This window comes from Papaver somniferum, chromosome 9, assembly GCF_003573695.1.
Source record: "Papaver somniferum cultivar HN1 chromosome 9, ASM357369v1, whole genome shotgun sequence".
In the NCBI taxonomy this organism is placed as follows: domain Eukaryota; kingdom Viridiplantae; phylum Streptophyta; class Magnoliopsida; order Ranunculales; family Papaveraceae; genus Papaver; species Papaver somniferum.
This window is the reverse complement of record NC_039366.1, coordinates 101,528,329-101,552,326: the sequence shown is the minus strand read 5'-3', so window position 1 is coordinate 101,552,326 and position 23,998 is coordinate 101,528,329.

The following is a 23,998-nucleotide window of genomic DNA, read 5'->3' as shown; positions in this document are numbered from 1 at the left end:
CGAGCACAACCATGTCGTCCGTCTGGAGGAATTTTCAAAATCCTTGAAAGGCAGGGCATACACCCGGTACAACAACATCGTACCAGGAAGTATCACCGATCGGGGAGAGATGATTAATGCTTTCTACAGAAAATACTTCTTCGTGTCAGAGCAAGTCGCTCTCTCTGATCTATGAAGGATGATTCAAAGGAGCAGTGAACATCCCGATGATTATGTGAAAGGGTTCAGAGTTCAAGCCTTGGACTGTCATTGTCCAAACGTCACGGAGCAGCAAATGGTAGACTTGTGTATCAACGTCATGATCCCGTTCTACAGAGATTTATTGGAAAATCTTCGTTTCCAGACCTTCTCAGAGCTTCATGAAGCGGAAAAGAGATCTGCAACTACTGTGCCCGCTTTACTGGAAAGAACAAAAACTACAAAGTCTGAAGAACCGCGAGACACTCGAGATGGCAGACGTCTGATCAAGAAGCAGTAAAACCTCCAGCCTTCCACAAACACTGTTGGAGAAGGGAGCAAATGGAAATCCAAACCGCTGCGCAAGCATACCCCAACTCCTTCAAAAGCACAAAGGAAGGATGAGCAAGATGCACAAGCCTCTGACCAACACACAAGAGTTCCTGATCAAGAAGCACCTGACTTTCCTTTTTTCCATTAAAGAGGTGATCAAACTCCTAGATGTCTGAGTCCAAGATGTGCAATCAAGTTTCCATATGTCATGAAATAAAAAACTGAAGAAGACATTGAAAGTTTTCGTTACTGCCGCTTCCACAGGTTCGTCAATCATCCCACAAGCGACTGCGGAGTTTCAAAGCACATTTTCAAAGAGAAGGTTGATCGACAATAGCTTCAATTGGGGACTGAAGGAGTACACAAGAATCCAATCCAAGTCAGAACCTTAACACTCTTTGAACAACCTATCAAAGTGGCAGTTCGATCCGTCGAATGTGAATTGCTTTATCTGTCGAAGGCACAAAGGAGAGACATGTTCACAGAACCACATCGTGTCAAGAAGTCTATTCCGGAAATACTTCTTGAGCCTCCAACTGCATATCAAGAGATGTACGACCGGGGATTGCTTACCACAGTCAATCTCATAAGAAACGAATTTGGAAGAATGTTGATCGATGCTGGCACCGCCGTCAACAACATTCCACTGAAAACCATTGGATCCAAGGGCATAACTCGACAAGAAGCTACTCATGCTCCCATCTCAATCATAGGCCTTGAAGGAGCGCTCGGAAATACTTATGGTTGCATCAGTATCAAAGTGAACATAAGTTCAAGCTGGACAGAAACCAAGTTTCACATAATCAGGAAGATCTAGGATATGACATATCCTTCAGACGAGCGTGGATCCACGCTAAAAATATGGGTACTTATAAAGCGCCTTTGGTTACACATCTCTCCAACGAATAAAGTTCTGATCCAGAAGATTTGACGGACATTCCATTATCAGAGTACTTTGAGGAATTTCAAACTTTGACGAGGTTGAAGCAAGAACCTGCAAAAGATGCATAGACATTCATCAAGAGGTTCCGCACTCAGGCAAGTCACATTCTATGTCTATGTCATTTATTTCCTCATATGCTATCCTATCATGGGGACTTAATTATGCTAGCAACTCTACAAGACGTTATGAATGGTATCTTCACCACATTATTATTTTACCAAGTGGTTGAATCTGACGTTTCTTCGAATCAAGCACCAAAACATTCATTACTGACGTCCAAACATGGCAAAGAACACTTTGGGCGTTTCTCCTGCAAGTCCATGTGTTCCACAAAATCAGCAAGCTCTGATGTCTGCACAAGTGTCGAATCTCACTACTGCAACGAAAGGTATGTTGAATCAACAGAAGATACTTCAGGGTCGAGACGATCAAATCTAAGACATTCGATGCTTAAGTAATATGCGCTTCAACGCTCAAGCACCTAAGAAGTCTTCAAATTGTACTCCCAATCAAAGAGTACACCTTCGCATCTGGCTTCAACACCAATATCTCGACGATGACACACTGATTCAACACCAGCACGATCAAAGTGTAACTAAACTACAATCGATAAGTCTTCATTATCCCAGGATAAGACTTCCGAAGCAGATGCAACATCATTCATACGTGGATGGCGCTAACTCCTTCAACATACACTGGGCAACCTGAGGTGATTCCACGAAACTTCATCAACAGGATTTCTCTACATCACAAGCCCCTACACGATTGAAGAACTTCCTTTCTTCACCAATCATATCCAGTATGAAAACTGCCGCTTCTATCTACTGCAACAACGTCTACTTACTGACAAATCCAGTTCATGATGAATTTATGCTTTCAGGAGCATTCAAGTTGAACTCCCAGTACACCTTCATCTTAGGGACGCTCAGTAAAAGGCTCACTGGATGGAGGAGCAAAGATACTAGTCTTTTCGGTCTTTGGAGCAACTTCAACCATGGTATCAGCATCAACAATAATCTCTAGAGGAACACAATCCATGATCTCAGCATCGACAAAGATCTCTGGAGTGTAATCATTCATGGTTTCAGCACCAACAACGGTCTCAGGAGCAACATCCTCAGGGATTCATCAACTAATCATTCTCTGAAGTGTTACATATGAAGCGGACTTCTCTAAGAACCAATGATTCATATCAAGATGTGTAGACCTAATAACATGAAAGTCTTCCCAAATCCGGCACGACTGGTGGGCATAATCCAGAGTCTTCTACAAGATGTTCTCATCACCTCTACAAATGAGATACAACACACTTCAGGCCATGGGTTTGCAAAAACGTACAAATGGGTGAGGAATAGGACAATGTTTCCTCAACGAAAGATGTTCGTCTATGTCTCTTCTACAACATACCAAAAGGGTGCGTCAATCGGACATACGAGCTGAAAGATATGGACTTTACCGTCAAGTATACGAAATCTGAAAAATTTGTACGGGATTACAAATTACAAATGTGCACGCTTCGTTGGATGACCTCTACAACTCCAAATTGAGTGATTCCTGTCTCATTAGACAACTCAGTCTCTTAGCTTCAAAAGTTGTGGTCAAGCATCAAATTCCGACGTCGTATGAGGTTCCTACAGCTTCCAGAGCGTACAACATGCATTCAGCAATTCTTAGACGGGATTCATAACTTCCACAGTCGATCAGTGTCCACCAGGTCTTTTCGCGAAGTCCTTCATCAAGGTACCTCCAACTTCGAACACCTGGGTCTTTACATCAATTTTCTACTTGGGTCCTCTATCCAAGTCTTTCCAGAAGAAGAGGAAACGAAAAGGAGAGATTTAACAAAATACTGGGGACTGACGATCCACTGATCATGACAATCAGTTTTACAGTCCAAGACTTGTGACGCCAGACTCTCTTGTGCTAATCATTCATCATAAAAGGGATGCTACCTCCGGAACATGAAACCATGGTCATTACATCATCCCCTCTCGAAAGCAACCTCAGCTATGGTCCAGTGACCAGGATTTCAGACGTGATGTTTTACGGTTGAGAAAGACAAGATGGCTGCAAGCACCATGCTCATGTACCAATCAAAGGGTCCTGATCTCAAATGAATCAATAGCATTGAAATCCTCCACCAACCAGTTCGTGGTATGGGAGTGATGCATCGAATGGAGGACCAAAACAACCCCTGCACTTGGGTGGTAATACACCATTACACGATTCTCAGTTACTGGGGCAGCCTCTACAATCAGGGCAACAGTTTCTTCAGTATTCTCTGCTGGTGGCTCGGTTTCTTCTATTGATAGACACATTTTTGTGTCTAATTTGTCTCGATTCTATATATTGATAGTGCTCACTTTTGTACTTATTATGGTGCTTTATGTGTGTGTAGGTATTTTTGGCCAATAAACATTTTTGGAAAAATCGGCTCGAAAAGTTGCGCGGGACACCCTTGGAGGACATTTGCTATTCGGACTCTCAATTTGGATAAGGGGTAACCTAATTACTAAGGGGCATCCCTGCAGGGCATCTACTATTCGCACCCCCGGAATGGATAGGGGGAGACCACTTTCTTCTCAAAAATTCAAAAAAAATTGGCGGGAAAAAATTCCAGCGTAGGAACCAGAGTTAGGGTTGGATTTCTAAGGTGTTTTAGGGAGATTCAATCGCTGATTTTTGTTGGGCTGGATGTGATTCAACTAAACATGCCTGGTATGGGTGATTTAATCGATCAAATTGGGCTGGATAATCCGGAAGAAGAAAACATAGGTCGACTTGTAAACGGAAACTGTGTGGAATTATTTTAGGAATTTCAGGGATACTAAAGGCGTGATATGGTTTCCTAAGATGATATTCTATCTAAGGAAGAGTTTCGGATGATTTGGAAGTCTTAGAAACGCGTAAGGAAGTCGGCAGAGAAGATTATTGCCGTGGCTTGCACGAAAAGAAAAAGAGGAATTTAATCGCTATTTTTAGGTTTCTGAGGAGTATAAAAGGTGTGTTCGAGTCCCAGGGAAGGGGATGAAGTTATTGGAACAGTTTGGGGAAGTTTAGAATAACACAGAGATTAACAGGAGGAGTTGCAGGAAATCGAGTTCTGCTGGTGTAGAAGGAAGAACACGAAGAGCATTAGACTCCTCAGGACAGTCTTTTATTCTACAACATACGCCTTCTGTCGTTTCCTTAACAGTTTATTGCAACAGTTCTCTGTAACAGTCAGTTTGTAACGCCCATAAACCGTTGCAAACTGTCTGCTTAACTAGTTTTCTCTTATTTTTCACACTTTTGAGCTATGAACACCTATTTCGAGCACGTGAATAATATGAGGAGCTAAACCCCATTGCTGAGGCGACGGAGGAAGCCATTTTTCCAATTATTATGTGGTAAATTCTATTTAATTTAATTTTTGTAATTCTTTTGTGATTATTTGCACTGAACTGAAATTGAATATATGGTTCTGATTAAGTGGTTGTGTTCTCAATTGATGGGTCATGCTTAGGTTAAGTCTTTTGATGGTCCATGCTTTCGATTTACAACTATTGTTTTGAGAATCTACTTGTCTAGGCAAATATTAGAATCACTTCAAACGTAAAGAGTTGCATAATTATTGACTAGATTAAATCACATAAAAATTGGAGATTGGTGGAATCCTGAGTCTCAGTGCTTTTTATAATCTTGATAACAATTTCTTTTTAAGTTTTCTATTTTAATTTGAGTCTAAAATCGAGTCCACACAATCCGAGTTGAACGAACTTTACTACCACTTTCAAAACTACATCATATATCACTGAAGCAGCAACAATCAAAGTTTCCATAACTTCAGTAACAACCTTCTCATGGCCTTTAAGTTCAAGGATGGTTGTCTCTTCATCAACAACTCCAGAACAGCTCGAGTTATCCTTATTGGTTTCAATATCCTCAACTTCGGTATTTGACACCTAATACGAAGATTACATGAGGTTAGAGCAATCTAAACATGAGACCAAATGAGATCATAAATATACATTACACAAGCATTCCAACATCATAAGGGTTCATCATTATACACTCGAGGCACGAGCAAATAGCATGAAAGTCATGAAAATACGTTTTGCGGCAAGCTCGTCTGAAGAGACTTTACTCTGCCCTGTGCAAGATGACTAACTGGGAGCAATATACAAGTAATCTGAGGATGATATATATACCATCCTCTTCGCATCGATGTACTCTACCATATTTCAAAATTTCATAATAATCCGATGAACGAGCAAGGAGATGCGGTCAAAACATTAGACAATGTACAGTCTGAAAAAGTTCTGAAAGTCTCCTGGAAGTTTACTGTTTTGCCTTATTTAGGACCTGGACGTGCTCAAAACTTAAAAATCTTCTTTGCTAAAGCTTGGAAATTTCCTGGGAATAAGGATACATGGGTGGATCGCGAAAATCTGACATCGGACGAAGATTCTACAGCATTTTTTCTAAACAGCTAAGTTCTGAATTTTCTGGTGACGTATTTCGGCAAAGCTTTTCATATATTCACATGGATTCTCATTAATGAATTCATGAATCAACAAGTTTATACTTCTATGGATAAAATTCAAGAGAAATACTTACTTGGGTGGCCTCTGAAGCGTTCAAAGAACCAGAATTGCTTGTCTCAACATCAACGACAACATTACTTTCATTCGCTTTTGAGCTTTAGGAGTTTTCTTTGTCGTCATTCTCCGAACGAGCATCACTAGTACTCTCTACTTCCGTGGAGACATCCTCCTGGACATATTCTCAACAATTAACATCTTATCTACGAAGTTATATGAAGAAATACTTACTTCGGCCTCTTCTTCAACACTCGAGTCTGAAACCGTCTGCCCAGCAGCACAGAATTGAAGACCGTCAATACTTGACGGAGCAAAGTTCTGCAAAGGAATAACAAACCTTGGTCTCGTGATTCTAATTGCACGGATAAGAAAAAGTAATGATGTGAGGAGCGCTAACAACTCACCAAAGAGACATGGGACTTTACAGTGCTCGAACCTGGATGCTGTTTTTCGGGTTTATATTTGACCAAGAAGAATTCGTCATTCGCATTTGGAGAACTCTTAGTCACGGCTTCTTCCTCTTCATCAACTGAAGGAGTCTCATAACTGCCGTTTGATATCTCTGCAAAGTAGGTGCGGCATCCATGTGATACTTTTACTTCAGAATATCATTCAAAGGTGCAAATTTCATCAAAGCAGTGAAATTAAAGCATAACAAAGGTGCTCACATCAGCGTCTCCAAAAATGGTAATAATCCAACTCTTACCTATTTACAAATTTCACTAGCTGTAGTGATTATAAGGTCAGAATTTCGAAAAATTGCTCGTTCCGTCAAACCTGCAAAGACGAGCAAAATTCATTATTCAAAATCATGACTTGATGTTCATAGAACCGTGAACAAATCACGTGAATTTAACATCCACTGGTTTTTCAAAAATTGGACAGACGTCCATTCTACAATTTTGAAAACTCACATACAGACATTATTTCACAATTTATAATTGTCTACTTTCAACTGTTGTTCAAAATCAAAACATTGATTTTACAAAATATATATATTTAACGTGAAACTCACGTAAATTTGAAAAATATATCTATATATTTTTTCTCCCTCGCACGAGCATCTGTCTTTTAAGCGAGAGTATATTTTCAAGGATTTCTGAAAGCTCGAGATAAAAAAATTTCATTAAAGCTCATAAACAAAATTTTATTACTAACAGACGCACGTCTATTTAAAAAAAAAAAAAATTCTCTCGTACGAGCATCCACCTTTGAAACGAGAGTTTATTCCACTTTGTGAAATCTCACATATTTACAAAATAAAATTTTGTTTTTCGTGAAAGCTCATAGACAAATTTTTTATCATTAGACTCAGGTCTATTTTGTTGTTTCTTAAACTAACGAACGAACGAGCGTTCGTGCTAAAACGGATTCCTTTCTTGGGCCTGGCCCGCGAATCCTAAACGACCAAGGTTCCATCACCAAATCAGAGGTGCTACCACTTTATGCTCATCAAACGACACTCCAATCATGACATTGAAGCCTTCATCAAGTCGTTGTTTGCTCATGATCTCTAAATCCGGTAACGTCTCAACTTACGACTAAGTTCAATTACTGGTATTGTTATTTATGGTCGGAAAATCACCATTTAATGCTGACTGAGGAACACAACTTTCCTCAGTAAGCAGGGGACTTAATGTAGATGGTGGATTTTCGACAAGGGATAAAATCGTAAACTCATAATAATAAGAAGCTCTGATCCAACAATCAGACGTGAGTATTGAGACACGGGTCTCTCATCGAATTCTCAACGGAGAGTACTTTCTTTCGGAGTACATGTAGATATGTAGTCTCACGACTGGACAACGGCATATCTCATGAATACTGATCACTTTCACTGATTATTTCTATATAGTATCACGAGATGGACGGCTCTTAGACAGCTTGCTCTGCTAGTATAGAGCGATAACGTCTTCAGGAACAAACAACGAGTTTACCCTGACTATATAAAGGATATGACTTACCGACAAGCTCATATCGGGATAATTAGTGCTCCTAGACAACTTGCTCTGCTAGTATAGAGCCACAAAGTTAATTATTCCTAATTAAGATTAATTCTGTCGTGACATTCACTACTGAATTCCCAGAATAATCTATTATTGCTCCTATTCCATGGTCGAATCCACGACTGGTCCCATGGAATGGCAATAACAATTGCTCCTATTCCATGGTCGAATCCACGACTGGTCCCATGGAATGGCAATAAACAATTGTTCTGATTCTATGATCGAATCCACGACTTGATCTCATAGAATAACAATAACTATATTATCTCATTACTCCGATTTCATGATCGAATCTACAACTGGTCTCATAAATGGTAATAGATAAATCTTAATTACTCTGATTCTATGGTCGAATCTACGATCCCATGGAATGGTAATGCTCACTTTATTATTCTGAATTCGTAGTCGAATCCTCAGCTGATCCTATGAATTAATAATAAACATCTTACTACTCAGTTTTTTGAATTATTCTCCACTGAATTCCACAATTAGTAATAAATAATCAACAATCGGGCGTCTGATCTACCTCTAAGTAAGTCCCGATTCAAATGGTGAGAGCGTATTCAACAACGATACACTAACAGTCACCGCACGAACGAGTATTTAAAAATACAACGAAACGATGAACCTATGCAAAATAGGGAAGAAAATAATAAATAATTAAAAATATTGACCAGGGTGCTGGGAGCACGGACACACGACCGACCGACCGTATCGTGGTCAATCCCACGCCAGTTTTATATTTTTAATGCATTTTTATTATTTTCCATGATTTGATGAAAATTCTCTCATTTTATCAAATCTCCGTCGTCTCGAGGAAACTCCTCGGTTTCATGGTATTTTCATAAATTCGTAAAAAATAATATAAAATTAAGGAAAGAAGTGTGGGGCGTGACCGTTGGCCAACCGTCCATCCCTTGGTCCCAGCAGGCCCCACACCTCACGGTTACTCATTATTTTATTATTATTATTATTATTTCTCTAATTTCATGAAAAAACTCCTTTATTTAATGGTATTTTGCACAAATCACCAAATAATAATAAAATAAAATAAATTATGAAAACTTGTGGGATCGGGCCCTGGCCGGCCGGCCATGCCCTAGCCGGTCCCACACGCCCCTTTGTTTTATTATTATTTTCATTTTCCTTGAATTCATCAAATTCCTTGATTTCATGGTATTTCTCTCAAATTAGGAAAAATTCCCTCAAATCATGAAAAAATACCTAAAAAAAATATTAAAAATTATGAAAACTCGTGGGATCAGGCCCTAGCCGGCCGGCTGCGCCTCCATGGTCCCACACTCCCTTGTTTTTATTATTTTAATATTTTTTGCTTCCCTGAACTCATTAAAAATCCTTCAATTCATGGAAACTCCCTAAATTAATCAAATTTCTCAAAATTCATGATTTTTTCATAAAATCATCAAAATATTATAAAATTAAGGAAAAGGCACCACGGGACCGTGTCCACGACCGGCCGACCATGCCTTGGCCTCGGCGGTCCCACTCCTCCTTATTCCTTATTTTATAATTATTTTCCATCATCTCATGGTGTTTTCCTCAGTTTCGTCGAAACCCTAATTTTGGCATATTTTCTCGAATGGATGCTCAATTGCACGCCAGAAAATATCAAAATTCTCAGGACTGAGACGCGGACGCCTTAGGGACACGAGAACGCTATCTTGACCGACCAAGATTCGCTCTTTGGCTTACAGAAGCCGGTCCCATCAAGTTTCACAGTTTTGACCTAATTTGCACAATTGCACGTATTAAGTCCAAGACTCTTCCAAACACTTTATATTTTCATGAAGTGATCATCAGGAGGTCACGTGACTACCCAGGGACGGTTTCATGACCCCATGGTCGGTCCCTCACTCCGTTATAATTAATTAGGTTTTCTCACCTAAGGCTTAGACGAGCATTTTCGAATAAATGATTAAACCAGCATTTATTCATTCTTTCACCAACAAATCGTCAACTCTTCAGGAGTTCTTTGTATTTGCTCACGTGAGCATATGGACACTACATGGTTGATCCACGGTCCCATGTAGTTGCTCCCTCCTTCGTCCCATGGTTAAACTTCTGACGAACCATGAATGGATCATCAATTGATCAAATTAGGGTTTCTGAATCCAAGTCGTGCAATCAGTTGAAGGAGTTCACAAAGTAGTGGATGTAAAGTCGACCAAGTCATCACACAATGAGAAACTGGTCTCAAACACGATTTCCATTTCCCCACTCTTTCATCCCATCAACTGTCACATTTCACGGAATCATGGTGTCTAAAATTCCAGCAATATAAATAAGTCTCTGAATCATGATTGAATCATCAGCATCAACAGTAGCATCAATCTCACGTCTCATCGACAACACGAGATCATCAACTTATCAATTGAGCAACTACTCTCAATTGAGCAATTTCAATCATTCAGAGCTTATCATATTCAGAATTCACACACCCACAATCTTTGATTACCATTGATTCCACACATTTCCCAGCTTCCCTCCTACAGATCAACCCATCCTCTCTTGTGACCGAATTTACTCTGGAACGGTCATTGTCTTGATTTAGGCCGGAGTACTACAGATTGATCTGTCGAATCTAAAGCACCCCCTTTGCAGCGGTGCATCTGTGTGAGGTTTAACATTTCGCTCGGTTCGAGGAGTCTCCTTCGTACGGTTGTCTCCTCAATTCCTTAAAAAACCAGCAAATCGTTTTTCCCCATCTACAGATTGGCGACCACAGTGGGAGATCATTCTCTCGGTTGCAATCTCACAATCTCACAAAGATGGTTGATCTTAGGTCCGGTTCAGTTACTAATTCGGGTTCAACACCCGACTCTCACATCGCAATTTCTAGTGATACTGCAATCGCAAGTACTACTCCTCTCAACATTGCAGGATTCAGTGGTACCACTAATACCACTCCTCCATCCAGCAATGTCATGAAACATGTTACTACTACTCCTCCAAGCACTGGTGCTCCAGTGATCACCCCTGCAAGTGACGGCACTGGTGCCATCAACAATCCACTCTTCGGTCGGTCTCCTGAAGAAACCTGAGGAAATCAGCCTACCATAGTTGATCTCATGAAGGTTCAGACTGACGTGGCTGCAACACAGAAGCAGTCGTGTGTTTATATTAAAATTCTCACAGACAAGCTTGCGTCTGAACGAACTCAGCCTCAGCGCGAGAAAGGAAAATCTAAAGAAACATCTTCAACCGCTGATCCTGAAATCTCCCCAATCCATGTTATACATGATAAAGAATTTCGCAAAGCTGCAGATGACTCTATAGCAACGGTACCTGCAAGTTTCATCACTCGTGAAGATATGGAGTGCTTTTTTGAGGATCGATGAAAAGACAAGACATCATCCGTCCATCGTCACCAACCTCCATACTTTCAAAAGGTTATACCGCTCCAACATTCATTCTTTATGATGGAACATGCACAAAAACATATTTCTCGGTTTCTGGAATTATTGCGCGAACACGAGCACAACCATGTCGTCCGTCTGGAGGAATTTTCAAAATCCTTGAAAGGCAGGGCATACACCCGGTACAACAACATCGCACCAGGAAGTATCACCGATTGGGGAGAGATGATTAATGCTTTCTACAGAAAATACTTCTTCGTGTCAGAGCAAGTCGCTCTCTCTGATCTATGAAGGATGATTCAAAGGAGCAGTGAACATCCCGTGAAATGCTTACTTATTTACAAATTTCACTAGCTGTAGTGATTATAAGGTCAAAATTTCGAAAACTTGCTCGTTCCGTCAAACCTGCAAAGACGAGAAAAATTCATTATTCAAAATCATGACTTGAAGTTCATAGAACCGTGAACAACTCACGTGAATTTAACATCCACTGGTTTTCAAAAATTGGATAGACGTCCATTCTACAATTTTGAAAACTCACATATAGACATTATTTCACCATTTATAATTGTCTACTTTCAACTGTTGTTCAAAATCAAAACATTGATTTTACAAAATATATATATTTAACGTGAAACTCACGTAAATTTAAATAATATATCTATATATTTTTGCTCCCTCGCACGAGCATCTGTCTTTTAAGCGAGAGTATATTTTCAAAGATTTCTGAAAGCTCGATATAAAAAAATTTCATGAAAGCTCATAGACAAAATTTTATTACTAACAGACACGTCTATTTTAAAAAAAAAAATTCTCTCGTACAAGCATCCACCTTTGAAATGAGAGTTTATTCCACTTTGTGAAATCTCACATATTTAAAAAATAAAATTTTGTTTTTCGTGAAAGCTCATAGACAAAAATTTTATCATTAGAATAGGTCTATTTTGTTGTTTCTTAAACTAACGAACGAACGAGCGTCCGTGCTAAAACGGATTCCTTTCTTGAGCCTGGCCCGCGAATCCTAAACGACCAAGGTTCCATCAACAAATCAGCGGTGCTACCACTTTATGCTCATCAAAGGACACTCCAATCATGACATTGAAGCCTTCATCAAGTCGTGGTTTACTCATGCTCTTTAAATCCGGTAACGTCTCAACTTACGACTAAGTTCAATTACTGGTATTGTTATTTATAGCCAGAAAATCACCATTTAATGCTGACTAAGGAACACAGCTTTCCTCAGTAAGCTGGGGACTTAATGTAGATGGTGGATTTTCGACTAGGGCTAAATCCGTAAACTCATAATTATACGAAGCTATGATCCAACAATCAGACGTGAGTATTGAGACACGGGTCTCTCATCGAATTCTCAACGGAGAGTACTTTCTCTCGGAGTACATGTAGATATGTAGTCTCACGACTGGACAACGGCATATCTCATGAATACTGAACACTTTCAGTGATTATTTCTATATAGTATCACGAGATGGACGGCTCCTAGACAGCTTGCTCTGCTAGTATAGAGCGATAACGTCTTCAGGAACAAACAACGAGTTTACCCTGACTATATAAAGGATATGACTTACCGACAAGCTCATATCGGGATAATTAATGCTCCTAGACAACTTGCTCTGCTAGTATAGAGACACAAAGTTAATTATTCTTCCGTGACATTCACTACTGAATTCCCAGAATAATCTATTATTGCTCTTATTCCATGGTCGAATCCACGACTGGTCTCATGGAATGGAAATAACAATTGGTCCTATTCCATGGTCGAATCCACGACTGGTCCCATGGAATGGCAATAAACAATTGTTCTGATTCCATGATCGAATCCACGACTTGATCTCATAGAATAACAATAACTATATTATCTCATTACTCCTATTTCATGATTGAATCCACAACTCGTCTCATAAATGGTAATAGATAAATATTAATTACTTTGATTCTATGGTCGAATCTACGATCCCATGGAATGGTAATGCTCACTTTATTATTCTGAATACGTAGTCGAATCCTCAGCTGATCCTATGAATTAATAATAAACATCTTATTACTCAGTTTTGTGAATTATTCTCCACTGAATTCCACAATTAGTAATAAACAATCAACAATCGGGCGTCTGAGCTACCTCTAAGCAAGTCCCGATTCAAATGATGAGAGTGTATTCAACGACGATACACTAACAGTCACCGCACGAACGAGTATTTCAAAATACAACGAAACGATGAACCTATGCAAAATAGGGAAGAAAATAATAAATAATTAGAAATATTGACCAGGGTGCTAGGAGCACGGACACACGACCGACCGACCGTATCGTAGTCAATCCCACGCCAGTTTTATATTTTTAATGCATTTTTATTATTTTCCATGATTTGATAAAAATTCTCTCATTTTATCAAATCTCCTTCGTCTCGAGGAAACTCCTCGGTTTCATGGTATTTTCGTGAATTCGTAAAAAATAATATAATATTAAGGAAAGAAGTGTGGGGCGTGACCGTTGGCCAACCGGCCATCCCTTGGTCCCAGCCGGCCCCACACCTCACGGGACCGTGGTCGCGACCGGCCGACCATGCCTTGACCACAGCGGTCCCACGCCTCCTCATTCCTTATTTTATAATTATTTTTCATCATCTCATGGTGTTTTCCTCAGTTTCGTCGAAACCCTAATTTTGGCATATTTTCTCGAATGGATGTCAATTCACGTCAGAGAATATCAAAATTCTCAGGACTGAGACGCGGACGCCTTGGGGACACGATCACGCTATCTTGACCGACCAAGATTGGCTCTTTGGCTCACGGAAGCCGGTCCCATCAATTTTCACAGTTTTGACCTAATTTGCACAATTGCTCGTATTAGGTCCAAAACTCTTCCAAACACTTTGGATTTTCATGAAGTGATCGTCAGGCGATCACGTGACAACCCAGGGACGGTTTCATGACTCCATGGTCGGTCCCTCGCCTCTTCATAATTAATTAGGTTTTCTCACCTAAGGCTCATACGAGCGTTTTTGAATAAATGATTAAGACAGCATTTAATCATTCTTCCACCAACAAATCGTCGAATCTTCAGGAGTTTTTCGTATTTGCTCACGTGAGCATATGGACACTACATGGTTGATCCACGGTCCCATGTAGTCGCTCCCTCCTTCGTCCCATGGTTAAACTTCTGACGAACCATGAATTGATCATCAATTGATCAAATTAGGGTTTCTGAATCCAAGGATCATCATTCCAGATTCCAAACTTAATAATTTTACGACGGCCTCATGGTCATTAATTTTATTGATTATGCTCGGTTCAACGACCAGTATTCTAATTAATATTTTTGGTACGCTGCCAATAATCCATTAGATGAGCAACACATGCTCAGACGATCAAATATTTGACAATTCATCATATGAGCAACACTTGCTCAGATGATAAATATTTTCTCAAACCAAGGAATATTGGTTCAACAATCAATATTCAACGGTCCATCGAATGAGCAATACTTGCTCACTTCATCGTAAGAACTATACCTATGTCTCATGACATGTTCAATTCATGAGTTTCAGAACATCATGTTCAACTCAGCAACTACATGGACTCATCGTCCCATCAAACCACAAAGTCATCAATTGACTAACAAACCACGAGACGTCAATCGTGTCACTTTGGGGGGATATTACTTAGGGTTTTGTTCTGGCGGTCTACGGCACGTGTGTTCATACACACGTTGGAATGTGAGCAAGTCGTGCAATCAGTTGAAGGAGTTCACAAAGTAGTGGATGGAAAATCGACCAAGTCATCACATGATGACCAACTGGTCTCAAACACGATTTCCATTTCCCCACTCTTTCATCCCATCAACTGTCACATTTCACGGAATCATGGTGTCTAAAATTCCAGCAATATAAATAAGTCTCTGAATCATGATTGAATCATCAGCATCAACAGTATCATCAATCTCACGTCTCATCGATAACACGAGATCATCAACTTATCAATTGAACAACTACTCTCAATTGAGCAATTTCAATCATTCAGAGCTTATCATATTCAGAATTCACACACCCACAATCTTTGATTACCATTGATTCCACACATTTCTCAGATTCCCTCCTACAGATCAACCCATCCTCTCTTATGACCGAGTTTACTCTGGAACGGTCATTGTCTTGATTTAGGCCGGAGTACTACACATTGATCTCTCGAATCTAAAGCACCCCCTTTGCAGCAGTGCATCTGTGTGAGGTTTAACATTTCGCTCGGTTCGAGGAGTCTCCCCCGTACGGTCGTCTCCTCAATTCCTTAAAAAAACAGCAAATCGTTTTCCCCATCTACAGGTTCGAAACATATTGACAGGTTCGTATACGCCAAACTCTAAAACCCTATAAAGAGTATAATTGTCGATAATAACCCTTTATTTTATTTGATAGATAGAAAATAACAAATCTAAGAAAAGAAGGAAAAACCTTACTGAAGCCTGAATCAGCACTCAATCTTGTTTCTTTTCGGTCAGGCACATGAGACAAGATTTTCCCAACAACACAATCAAGTTGTGTTGCGATGAACAACGATTTGTCCATCTTTTTCCTCAAGGGAGGAATCTTCAGACTTCTGTCTATCAAAACGATTCGACCATGCTCTCTTTTCAAATGGTCTTACTCTATCCCTGGAAAAAAACTTCTTGGACCAAGAAAAGATCCTACATACCTCGGCGGTCTTCTGAGAAAGTTTCAGCTTCCTTTCTAATCGATCTGCTCTTCGTTGAAGTTTGCTGGCGTGCCTTATTTGGTGCTTTTACTTGTAACACCTTGATAGTTCGTGTCCCTTCATCGAACAAAACGAGCACGTCAAACTTGGATAATATCCAGGCATCTGAGATGTACAAGCATCTAGACATACAGTAGATCCTGAAACATTACTGACAGGGTTTCCAGTTAGAGAATCTTCCATCTTGATTGGGTTTCCTTCTTCTCCGAACCCATTGGGGTTGATATATGTATTGCTACAAGTATCAAAATCGATGTTTTCACCAAGGAGCTCTACATTTGATTTCCTACCTTCATCGGAATCATAGGTTTCAGACATTTCATCAAGTGTTACAGCTAGACCTTTGTTCCCAGTGTATTTTCTACAATTTGGGCATTCGTTAGAAAAATGGCCAAAACCCTTACACTTAAAGCACTGAGGCATGTCCTCGTCATCAGCCTCGTCAGCATCCCTGTTTTTAGGAGGTATGCGACCGTGAGGTTTGTATGATGACCTAGATTTGTCTCTTGAAAACCGTTTACTTCTCTTCAACAGAAGATCCCTAAACTGTCTTGTGATCAAGGAGACCGACTTGTCAAGGTCTTCATCTAAAAAATCATTCTCAGACTGATCATCCTCAGAGACATGAACACTTTTACCTTTGGAAAGTAATTTAGTGTTCTTCTGTGCTTTAAAGGCAACATCCTTACCGAATTTGGATGTATGCTCATGGTCAAAGATCTTTAGCTTCCTAACCAAGGTGTTTCTGGAAAGATTATTGAGGTTATTCCCCTCAACGATGGCATGCTTCTTAGACTCGTATCTAGATGGCAGCGATCTGAGAATTTTCATCACAATGTCCTTTTCAGGAATAGTCTTACCCAATGCAAAAGATGCATTAACAATTTCAGACACTTTGTGATTAAACTCATCAAATGTTTCTTAATCTACCATACGAAGGTTCTCCCAATCGGAATTAAGGTTTTGAAGCCTAGCTTCCTTTTCACTGGAGTTTCCTTCAAATACGGTTTCTAAGATATCCCAAGCATCTTTATACCTAGTGCAATTAGACACATGGTGTTGAAGACTTGGGACAATGGAATGTATGATAGCATTTAACCCTTCAAAATTCTGCTTTGCAGCAAGAATCTCGGCAGCATTATATTCACCAATATTCTTGGAAACAGTTTCGTCTCCAGCTGCAACAACGGGCGCATCATAACCATTCACCACATATACCCATGATTGAAAATCACGCGATTGAAGAAAAGCTCGCATAGAAATTTTCCACCATAAGTAATTGGAGCCATCGAAGACTGGTGGTACGTTAATAAAGATAACACCTTTGTCCATCAAGTCAGATCGCTACAAACACAGACTTGTTAGGTCTTGAACGTGTTTTCCGGCTCTGATACCAATTGAAAAAGTGGGGGTCTAACAACACCACCCAATATTTCGATTAGCAATCTGTATGGACTAACTCCGAAATACTTTGCTAGAGAATCAACTAGACAGTCAGACTCAAGCTAGATACAAAGTGTCTCAAAGAGTTATTATCTCAAACTCTCGATTTGATCTTTACTCAAGCAAATAGAAATCTGCGAGTCTTTATCAAAAATATATAACTTGGACGGTACCAAAGACCAATGTCCAATGATCAATAACCTACAATCAACAACCAAAGGTTGGATTAGAGAAGTTAATGATCTTAACGCACAACCTGTATTATTTAAATTATATAAAATATAATGCGGAAAAGAAATAACACAGACACCAGAAGTTTTGTTAACGAGGAAACCGCAAATGCAGAAAAATCTCGGGACCTAGTCCAGATTGAATACACACTGTATTAAGCCGCTACAGACACTAGCCTGCTGCAAACTAACTTCGGAATGGACTATAGTTGAACCCCAATCAGTCTCCCACCGATCCAAGGTACAGTTGTACTCCTACGCCTATGATCCCAGCAGGATACTGCGCACTTGATTCCCTTAGCTGATCTCACCCACAACCAAGAGTTGTTGCAACCCAAAATCACAGACTTGATAATAAACAGATCTGTCTCACACAGAAAAGTCTATAAAAGGATAAATCTGTCTCCCACAGATAAACCCTAGGTTTTGTTCCGTCTTTTGATGTAAAATCAAGGTGAACAGGAACCAATTGATAATCCGGTCTTATATTCCCGAAGAACAGACTAGATTAATCAATCACCTCTCTACAATCCTTCTTGACTACACAAGCGGATTGTCGAGGAATTACAAACAGTGAGACAAATATGTTTGTGACTTTTTTATCTTGCCTATCAGAGAACTCTCAAGATCTCAAGCCAATCAATCGATTTTAATCGTACGATAGAAGATGCAAGATCAGATCACACCACTACGATAAAGTAGTATCGGTATGGCTTCACAATCCCAATAAAGTCTTTAAGTCGTTGACCTGATTTTAGAGAAGAAAATCAAAGGTTAATGGATATCGACTCTAGCGGGCACACTAGTAGCACACAGACATGTGGGGATTAGTTTTGCACAATGCTAGATGTCTCCTTTTTATAGACTTCAACTCAGGGTTTTACCTTAGTTACAAAGCAATCCTTATTCACCGTTAGATGAAAACGTGATTTTGATTCAAGCTAATATTTCTCAACCGTTAGATCGAAAACTTAGCTTGTCACACACACTTGGGTAGACGTTTACTGGGTTCGTGAAAACCATGCCCAAACGTGTACGTGTATGTTGGTTCAACATAGTAACCCAAAAGGTTAACCATATGAGCATTTCATATTAACCTTGTTCTTCTTCACCATAACTAGTTCAATTTACTCAAATGAACTAGTTAAAGAGTTGTACAATTGCTATGAGATCTTATGTAAATACACAAGAAACAATTGAAACAAAGATGATTCGATTTGATTGAATCGGCTCATGAAATTATAGCCACGGTTTGCATAAAGCATTCCTTAGTAATTTCATTTTTCATGTTCAGAGCACATCTTCTAGATCATAACCTCTTAAGTTCACAAACAAGTTCGTGAACTTAAGTTAATCGGTTGAGTTTTCCAAACTCAGCAGAAATTCTAGGAAAGAAAACTTACGCCAGTTCGCGGACTGGGTTCGCGGACTTAGCACACAAACGAGTTTTGGAAAATCCAGCAGAAATTCTTGGTCGAGAACTTCCGACAGTTCGCAGACTGAGTCTGCGGACTGGGTTCGCGGACTTGGCAAGCCAATTCCACAATCCTCTTGATTTCTCTTGATCAACAAAGTTCGAAAACTTCGGTTCAAGGAATACATGGTTATGTAATCTAAACTCTAATTTCAATCATTGAGACATTCTCAGAGGACGCTATGTAGCCGTTATTCACAGACCGATTCACGTCAGAGCAATTCTCAAAGTGATTAAAACTTTTCATGACTTTTGTCACTAGGTGAAGATAAACTTGATCAAAGCAAAACGCTTTACCAACACACGATTTCGAGATAAAAGATAAGCAATGAATGCTCACCTCGCAATATCAAATGTGTATGATCTAGTCTATATAGCATACAACTTTTATCTCATAAGAAGTAGGAGATAGAAGAGATAGACTTTTGAGTGATAGATAAGTTCAAGTCTCCACATACCTTTTTGTTGATGAAGTTCCACGGTTCCTTGTATAGATCTTCGTTGTTGTATGATGAATCGCCATGAAGTCCTTGAGCTCAACTACACTTTTCTATCCTAGTCCGAGACTTAGCTATGTAGGCTAGAAGTCAAGACTTATAGTTTTGATCACTAACATTGACAAACATGCTTGAGATAGCAACGCATGCGAGGTTGGCCGACCTATGCTCTAACAATATCTTTTTATTGATTGAGTCTAACTGTCTAGTTGATTCTCATAAAAAGTATATTGGAGTTTGTCCATACAGATTGCTAAGCGAAATATTGGGTGGTGTAGTTAGACCCCGCTTTTTCAATTGGTATCAGAGCAGGCAAACACGTTAAAGACCTTATAAGTCTGTGTTTGTAGCGATATGATTATGGACGAGTCTATCTCTAATAACGTACCAGTTCAGAAATTACCAGATGATTCTAAAAGCTTGGATTCACCTGAGAGAACTGTCACATTTAAGTCAATATCCAAACATTCTCTTGATGTAAAAACTGTTGATTGGGAAAATCTGAACAGTTGGATGAACTTTCTGATGTAGGGTGATTCAGATATTGATAGAGATGTTGATGAGGAAGTCTCAGAGTATGTTAAGTTTTTGGGTTCGTGGAATATGAAGAAGATTACAACTTCTCATGTCACACCTCTTCTGACTCCTCTCTGTCGAGAAAACAAGAAATTGAGAAGATGTTACGCAGGTGTTTATTTTTCGAATCGTTCTACCGAATCGATCCTCAAGGAGGAAAACCTACGTATGAAATCACTTGAATGTGATAATCTTTATCAAAAGTACTTTTTGTTGGAAGATAAACTTGCAGAATCTTAAGCAAGGTTTAACTTCCAGCAAACAAGTTTTGACGACAGAGAAAGCGCTTATCTCACTCGAGAAAAACGCCTTGAGGCTGATTTAGCTGCTTCTCTTGATAAAATCAAGATGTTGGAAGATGACTTGAAAAAGTTCAGTACTAGTTCAAGCAAATTAACCACTATGCTAGGATCAAGTAAAAATCATTGTGATACACGAGGATTGGGCTATAAGGGAATAGATGCTCCAAGTACTAGCAAAGAGGTAAAATTTGTCAAGGCTAGTGATTCTTCTCAACAAAAGGTTTCCGCTGATGGCAAAAGTGAAATATCTTCTCTGGCATTTAAGTTTCAAAAGAGCAAAGTTTATCAACCTCCAAAGTTAGCACACACGGATCGAGGTAAGAACATTCCTTATGTTTGCCACTATTGCGGAAATAAAGGTCACCTGGAAAGGAGATGTCGTTTCCGTATAAGGAATGATAAACTTCATGATGTTCTTGTTTGGGCATCACAAGAAGTTGTGAAACCAAGATCATACGTTAAGACTGATCCTCTTAACGTTACAGGTTGTAATTGTCCAACCTTTAGGCAAAGGAATCAGTGCTATGATAGACCTAGATTTGCCTATAAACGTCGTACGAATCCTTTTCATAATCGTAATGGTTATCAAAAGGATAACTTCGTAAAGACGAAGACAAGATCTGATGATCCCAATTGGAGAAAGACTAAATTGCAAAAGAATAGTCAATCCAATTCTCTTCCAAGAATTCTAGAAGAGAGTGATAAGAAGAAGGTTCAGACTGTTCCTAAACGCACTCAGAAGTGGATACTGAATAAAGACAATGATGTTTTGAGTGTGAAAAGGAATGATCTTCCAGAAAACTCCATGACTATGGAAAAGGAAGTATCCATAATGTTGGAACTTAACAAGTTTTTTGGAAAAATGAAATTGGATGTGAAAGGTTCTAAAAGTGATATCTTTCATGATAATCCAAGGTCACTTGTGGTGCGCAAGACTTTGTTCACCCCAACGCAACTTGATTGTGTTGGAAGTGCATCCTCACCAAGGAATGCCCTGCTTTGTATATGGTGAGGGAAGCACAAGAATTGGGGCACACATATTATGTTCGGTAAGGCGGTAGAATTCGATTGGATTCATCTAAAAAGATATGTCTATAAACTTGAGCAAGATTTGTACTTTTATTTGCTTAGAATACTTATAATAATCTTGCTTATCGTTCATTTCTACCTAACTTGATCTGTGTTTAAGGTTCTTAAATGTTTAGGTTTGAAAACAGTAGTTCGGGATGTTTGGACTACATGGTACACATACCAAGTATGTATAAAAGCATTCAAAATCAAAATCCAGGGGTTTAAGTTCGCAAACCCGTATGCATACTTGACGTCGATATTCGGTAAACTTGTTTTGGCCGTAACTTCTTCGTCCGAACTCGGATTTACCTCATTCTTTTTGCATTCGCTTCCTTATTGAAATATTTTCAAAATGGAGATGAGAAACCTTGAATTTGGGTGAGTGAAGGTTGGTATTTGTCCTGTCTCTTTTTTTTGAGTATTTTGCTCCGTTTCGTTGCGCTTGTTCCACTTCTCTTGAACTTGGGCACTTGGATTCTTGGAGTACTACTCTTCTAAGATAATTTGTAGCTTTTACAAGAATGTTGTTGGTGAATCACAAATAAGGAAGTTCAAGAATGGAAAGTAGTACGCAGTGCTATGGAATTCTTGAATGTTCACAATCATCCTTTGTGAACTATGGTGCATAGTCGTTATTATTGACTTTGTATGTTCTTATTTATTAAGAAAATCTTTTTATACACCTTTGGTAGCTATTATTGGTGTAAATCCATGCGAAAAAGATTGATTCTACCCTATAAGGACAAATCATCTTGTATGTGCATTACGAGTTTGTCTTGTTGCCTAGGAAACTTCTTATGAGAATTTATTCTTATTTTTGAGAAGGATTACTATAGTTTTGAATAACAATGATTGTGACTACACATAACTATTATTTTCATCTTCTTGTTTTTAGGCTTTTGGTTTAAAATTCTAAAACTATTTGGAGGATGATGTTTTGAAATATTTTTGATTTTGTTATATTGCAACTTGTTATGGGATATTTGTGTTTACGTCCGTGAACTTTGTTGTCCCATATTTTTGTCAAAAGTAAAGTCTTTCACGATCGGTATTCATGTATTGGTTTAAGAATGAATAGACTTTTGACATATATAAAAGTTAAGCCTATATTGTCAACCCTTGTCGGAAGATAGGTTAAAATCTTTTGTATCCAAGAATTATTGCTATTGTATATGCTTGTGCAAAAGAATGAATCCTTGTGTATTCCACGATGTAGATCTTCATTGATCCATTCTTTTTGTATTACCGCGAAGGCTACATTGTGTGTCTTATGTTGAGCACGATACAACTAAGTCGAATATTCTTATTGGCTTTGTTGGTTGTTCCATAAGATGCTATATGTTGAGCATTATGAACTAAATTAATCATCTTGGTTGGTTATTTAGTTATTTGCTCCGAAAGTCTTCTTTTGTCGAGCAAAACTTTTGACAATTAAATTGATTACTTTCGTGATTAGTTTGGTTGTTTGTATTCCAATTAGATTAATTATGGGTTCTTTTGTAATTAGTCTAATTGAGTTTTCATATATTCCAAAAGTTCTTCTGTTGAGTATATGAACGGCTATTATACTAACTATGTTTTATTGGTTGATGTGGTCGTATATTCCGTAAGGTTTTCCTTATGTTGAGTATTTGAACAATTAAGTTAGTCATCTCTGTATGATTACCTTAGTCGTAGCTCCGTAAGTTTACTTATGTTGAGCACAATCAATTAAATTGATCATTTTTGTGGTTTGATTTAGTTGTGTATTCCAATTAAATTAATCATGGGTTTACTTGTGATTAATTTGATTGAGTTTTGGATATAAAAAATCATTTTCCTATGGTTTTTTGTGTCCAATTAAAAATCCTTCTTTTCCTTCAAAATTAAGGTCACTCTTGTTGTTCTCTCGGGAATGACATCAAATGAGGGAGAGTTCTTCTGAACTTGTGCTTAATGGTAATATCTTGCGGGGTGTGCGGCTGTGGAATTTTATAGGGGTTATCTTGTATCTTAAAACTCCTTGATGAATGCATTTAGCTTCGGCTTTATGATTGCATCTAAATTAAGTTGGTATGTATTTTTTTTCTTTTAGTCTATGAAATGTATCTTGTGGAAATTTCATTATGATCCCGTTCTTTTACCTTTGCCAATTTTATTGACAAAAAGGGGGAGAAATAATGTAGTTCACACTACAAATACATATGGTTTTCGGATCATTGTGTAAGGGGGAGTGGTTT